Here is a 6504-nt window from a genome sequence, read left to right on the forward strand (position 1 = left end):
GTTGAAAAGCACTAAAGGTCTGAGGCATAGCTAAACATCAGAGAAGTGTTTTTATCTAAAGTGTTAATTATACATAAGGTACAGTTAAAACAAGGAATAGGCACAGATTCATGTGTTTGATTTGAATACTGTACATGTAATATTAGAATATAGTTCAAGGGGGTTAGGGCACCCAACAAAGTCACTCTAAGAGCTGCAGTGAAACAGTTAAATACTAATAAGCTTCATGATGTCAGTTTGCCTGGAAATAACTAAATGAAATTTAGGCTGTATCTAGAATTCACCTAAACTAACTGGTACACAAAGAAAGCAGGTTCTCTCTTTCCTCTTTTTGTGTGTGAATACCACTGTCTGCCCCTGTCTCCTCCTAGACCAAAGCATTCCAGTCCCTCCTACCATTCCTTATAGTCTGGATAGTCTAAATCCTTTGCTGTTTTTGTTGCTTTCCTCCTGGTATTTTTGAGTTGGTCCTCAACTATCCTGTAGTACAGAGCTCAAAACTGAACACCATATTCCAGTTTAAATAATAACGGCTGGATAGATTAAAATGATGTCTTCGTTATCTTATCTATGAAACTCCAATTCATACATTCCAGCATCAGCGTAAGATAACCTGACATTGCTAACTATTCAGTTTGTGATCCAGGATGTCTTTTTTCTGAAAAACTGCTTTTTCATCCTGATACTTATTTGTGCCATTGATTGTTCCTTCATATGTGTAGAACTTTGTATTTCTCCTTATTCAGTTGCGTTTCATTTTCTCCAAATTGCCAAGATCCTTCTGAATCATAATTCTGTACTCCAGCATAGTTGGAGCCCCTTTCTGAAGATGTCGTCTTCCAGTGTGAATAAGTATACTCCATTTACTCATCCAAGATGTTGATAAAAATACTGAATACTTCTGGACCCAAGACAGATCTCAGTGGAATCCCATTTGATACGTCCTTCCAGCTTGGGAGTATAAATTATTTGGAAATAATTTTGCGCTCATTTTATATACTTCTCTAGACCATATTCTTTTCAGGTAAGAACATGTTATATGAAGCTCTATGATCTTCACTCTTTCTGCCCTATCCACAAAGCCTGTTACCTTCGTATAGACTGATCTGACATTGTTATTGACAGAGCCGTGCTCACTGTTACTTCTCATTTTTACTTTCTAGACAGTTACAAATGGTTGGATTACCAATTCAGATCTTTTTGAGGAGTGGAAATTAAGCTAATCAGGCTGTAGAGCTCTCTCCTTCTTTCCACCCTTTAAGAGAGATGCAATGGTTGCCTTTTCCAATTTTCTGGAGCCTTACTCATCCTCTATTGATTCTTGGAGATAATCAGCAGCAGATCTAATGTTGCTTGAAGCAGTTTCTTGAGTACCCTTAGGGATTTCATCAGGTCCAGTCTGTTCAAAAATCTTTATCTAAGTATTTTCCAATCTATTTCTTCATTATTCTAGCCTAAACTCTTAGTCCTTTGTCAGTAGTGCTAGTGGTTGAATCACATCTGCCTTCTTAAATTGAAAACTGAAGTTAAAAGAGACATTTAGGATACTGCTGTCTGGGCATCATCAGTGATTAGATTCCCTCCATGGAATAACACCAGCTTTTTCCTTGGTCTTCTCACTGTGCATTTTTCCAACAGCCTTGTTATCTTTTAATTCCAGTTGTCTAACATTTTGAGACTTTATCTTTCTGGTGTTGTCTGTACATGTTCTATATACATATTCATACTTTAGTAATTTGACCTAGTTTCTACTTTGTTTCAGGTCACTGAAGATCTTACGATTCAGCCAAGTTAGTCTGTTATTTCATTTCCTCTCCTTCCTCTGCCTTGATCTAATTTTGCAGTTTTGCCTTCAGCAGTGGATGTTTAAGGAACTTTAAGCTGTCTTGAACTCACAGAAGCTTAGCTACTAGTTCTCTGAGTTTAGGTCTGCATTCAGTTCTTTGTTTTTATTTTGCTGAGTTTTTTTCCTCTTCTTAAGAATGAAACTCACATTATTTATTATTTTCATAATAAATGTATAAAAGAGGGTCAGATTGATCTGTAATTTTAGTTTCTTCTCTTCATAACTAATCAGATTTTCAAATTCAGGAATTCCTTCTGTACGTTATTCATTCTCACAATGTTTTCTATTACTTGTGGCTTAGGTACTGTCCAGTCACTGGCCCGCCCTAGCGAGGTACAAATATTTAGGTTCCCCAGCAACAGCAAAGGTTTGCAGGACGCCCCACCCCTGCTTCACCTAACACTCCAGGTAGCATTATTCCTCTCCTCTGCATCTTTTGTTCTACTGCACTGAAACAACTTCTGCCTTTTTCTGAGTATAGGTGCTGGGAGTATTCCTGGTCTGTGTCCACAGGAGTGTGCCACACACTGAATAGACAGGACAAAAAAAAAAAAAAAAATCTACTGAAGCAAACTGCTACACAGTGTGTTTGGAGGCATTTATCCAATTAGAAAAAAGGCTGTAAGTTGAGAGCATTATCTTCATTTACTTTTGAATTCTCTCTGAAGCTGGCTGGATGATAGTGTCACACAAATTTCTACTGATGGAATTTTTAGAAGGAATAATGGTTAAATGAGGGTTTGACTGGAAAAAGGAGGACGCCTTGTACACTGAAATAGAAGATAAAAGGTGAATGTACACACCAGACCCTCAGGTCTCTTTACAATACCTTGTATGAGCAAAGATTGCTTGGATTTTACCAATAAGACAGGAATGGTTTTCTCTTTCAAAACATGAGATACACAGATATCAACTGTATCAAATATGCTGTTTTCTTTCCACTTTCCTCCTCACCTCCAAGAAAAGTTTAGGATCTGATTCTGAAATGATCACTGCATCTCCTCTTATTTTTATTGGACTTGTGAATATTTATTTATTCTGAAAATCAGGTCTGATATAAATGCAAATCACATGCAGGAAGAAGGGCATTTCTTTTTTCTTTAAAGTATTTATTTTAAAGAAAAACTGTCTGAAATGGCTCCACAGCTAGATGTGAAATTTACTGTATAAGGCACATAATTTTATCTGGTGTATGCATATTAAAGTGTAAAGCAAGTTACCAGATCCATACTAAAAAACAATTTGTTTTGAACAGCTCCATTTCAAATGCTAATATAGATATGAATGGATGATGATCTGAAACACTTCAAAAAAAATTTTACTAGCAATGGAATAAATATATTAGAAATTTTATAGCCTACTCTATAACTGTGTTGCTAAACCAACATGAAACATAGTCAATTTAAAATGCACTTGAGAATAGTTTCAGGAATTTTTCTGAGTCTCCCTGCCACTGCTTGCTTTTATGGCTACAGTTTCCTTTAGATGCAAAAAGACCATTTCTGAATGCTGTCTGAAAGACACATACACAAAAACTAAGGTGGCCTAAATAACTGAGGCCCTGATCCTGAAATGGATCTGCTAACATTTATTTCTGTAAAGATTTATATTGACTTCATAAGTATTTTGCAAATGTATAGGAGACTTGGTAAGAGATCACACTAAAGGTCTGAGGCATAGCTAAACATCAGAGAAATGATTTTATCTAAAGTGTTAATTATACATAAGGTGCAGTTAAAACAAGGAATAGGCACAGATTCATGTGTGTTTGTGATCTGAATAGTGTACATGTAATATTAGAATGTAGTTCAAGAAGGTTCAGCTATAGTATAGTTAGGGCACCCAACAAAGTCACTCTAAGAGCTGTAGTGAAACAGTTAAATACTAATAAGCTTCATGATGTCAGTTTGCCTGGAAATAACTAAATGAAATTTAGGCTGTATCTAGAATTTACATTTTAAAAAATGCATTGTGTTCAAATAGAATGGGAAAGAGTAAGTTAGGTTTCCACAATTAGAAAGGAAACAAACATGGTTATATGAAGACAGGCTTAAAAGATGTATGACATATAAAACTGCCTAAAAAAGGAGAAATTAATCTTCAAAGAAAAATTAGCAATAGCTATTTCAGGTGTGAAAGATACATTTCTTCCCAGAAAGCAGCATTGCATGATGTTTGAGAGAAATATATACTGTAAAACTACATCTCTCCTGGAATTAATGCTGGCTGAGATCATGTTTAAGAGCAATTCTTGACAGATTAGTGCTTCAAGTCCTGGTGAATCCCAGTCTGACCTGATCTGCTCTACCTTATACACCGCATCCAGTAACCTTGTCAAGCCTGAAAAAGTTAAAATCATTCTTTTGCTTTCCGTATTTCACATACTGATGCTTTTAGCTATTACATCACTTTGCACTTCAATAGCTCCATTCACTGAAGTTGTTCAAAGCATTTTGCAAACTTTGTAAAAGGGATGCAACTTCGAAAAAAATCCACAGTCTGTATGGATATTTTTAATACTAACTGTTATGATAAGTAGGAGCTAACAGCACCATAATTGAATTGAGAGAATTATGTTTTTTCATAATTAGTGCTGGGAAATCCCTGTGTAGCTAAAGTACGGGAACACATCAGGATGGGGTTCAAACCAACCCAGATTCATCCAGAGCAAGCTGACTTGGGGTTCCTGTAACTCCACGTGCAGCCTGGCTTCCACGGTCTTTGTGTCATAGTGGAGAGCATGCGTAAAGCACCAGCTTCTCTTTGCCATGGAGCAGAACAAGAGCATATCTATCCTGGCCCTCCGTGTGCCTGTGGTGCTGTTGGCACCAGCAGTTAACAAAGACGCTCATTAGGGCTGGCTCCTTTAGAAGGCATGCGAGGAAGCATGAAGGGCAGGAGAGCTATTCGCACGGCACTTCTTGTGAGCTCTGGCCCAGCAATCGCCAACAGTCTCAAAGACAGATACCACGGAAGGATAGACCCTGGAGAGAGAGCTTAGTTGTGGATGTTTTCAGTCATTTTATAAATCATTGGAAAGTACTTTTATAATGTTCCTAGTCAATCATACAGCCTTAAGCATTGCAGAATAATAAAATTAACAGTTTTGACACAAAAGTGAATTAAAGTAAACTCAGCACAGTACAGCATACCACCTGGGTATGCTGTTAGTTTTCCCTGTTTAAGCCCCCCCTCTTTCTAGTCTAGCAATGTGGAGATGTTACACCTACCATAGAAAAAAATCCTACAAGATTAAAAAAAAATTATGAAGATCATATAAGACTTCATTACACATACTGTTTTGAAAACAGAACTAGTGGTTGATTTAAAATTTTCTTGTGGCCTGAAGATCACCAAATACCCACGCAATGTATTTAATACTTGCATATGCAGGAAGTCAAAAATCTTGCTCTAACTTCTCTGCATTACTCTTCATACTTTAAATATTCATTTGTGGCTCACAGGTGAAAACTAAAATAAGAGATACATAATCAAAGTTGTAATTTAATTGGATTTTTCTTAATGTAGTATGAATTTCACAGGCAAATTACCTATGATAAATAGTGAGAAGACTTAATGAAAAATACTTGCTCAAAACTACTTTGATARATGAAGTGAAACATTTTATCTACTTACTGTAAATTTAAATGTGTATACAGAGGGATTTCCCTGCCCTTTTGCTTCCTTTTGCCTATTTTACAGGGAAGTAGCACGTGTAAATCCATGTGCTTGAAGACGCCAAAACCTTTAAAATGTGCACCAAACACGCTAAAGGCTATTAAATTATGCATATGGTCTTACTTTGTGCAGTGTTTCGGTCTCTCCGCGGCCCCACTTTCCCAACCCTGGTTCTGGGAATTCACTGCCAGGAGAGCGCTCCCAACATTTTTAAAGGTCAAACCCCGTGTCACAGCAGCAGCTTTACCTCCCCAGGTGCGCCCGGCGCGGCCCGGGGGCGGCGGACGCCCCCTCGGAGCCCGCCCAACGGCCGCCTCACGGCGCCCCGCGGCTCGGCTCGGCGCGGCGGGGCCCTGCGCGGCGCYAGCCGCCGCCGCTCCTGCAGGTCGGGCGAGCGGTCGGAGGGTGGAGTGAGAGGGACAGGCTTGGCGGCGGGCTCGGGCGGCAACGCTCCCCCACCGCGCGGGCGGGCAGGCAGCCCGGCACTTTCCTTTTTGGAGCGGGGAGGAGCGGCAGCTGCGCAGGCGTTTCTCGCACCCTGTTGATTAGTCAGTGCTGGGATGGCGCTTCCTGGGCCGGCGACGGCAGCGGGCAGAGCGCCGAGCGGCCCTAGCCGGTCCCGGGGGGCGGCGGCGGCGGCGGCGGCGGCGGGAGCAGCCGCCCGGCGGGCGTCCCCTTCTGCGTAGCCCGGCCCGGCATGTCCCGCGGCGGCCGGTGCTGAGCGCGGCGGGCGAGCTCCCTCCCTCCTCTCTCTCTCTCTCTCTCTCTCGCTGCCTGCCCGCCGCTGGCGGCAGCCCCCGCCGGCGGGAGCGGCCCCCGCCGGTGCTGCGTGCCTGGCTCCCCGCTGCCCAGGCCGGGCGGAGGACGGGAAGATGGACCCCGGCCCGCCGCCGGGCTGCAGCCTCAAAGAGGTGAAGTGGAGCGCCGTGGCCGTCCCCCTGGACCTGCTCGTCAGCACCTACCGGCTCCCCCAGATCGCC

Source organism: Apteryx rowi, unplaced genomic scaffold, assembly GCF_003343035.1.
Source record: "Apteryx rowi isolate R43461 unplaced genomic scaffold, aptRow1 scaffold_352, whole genome shotgun sequence".
NCBI lineage: Eukaryota > Metazoa > Chordata > Aves > Apterygiformes > Apterygidae > Apteryx > Apteryx rowi.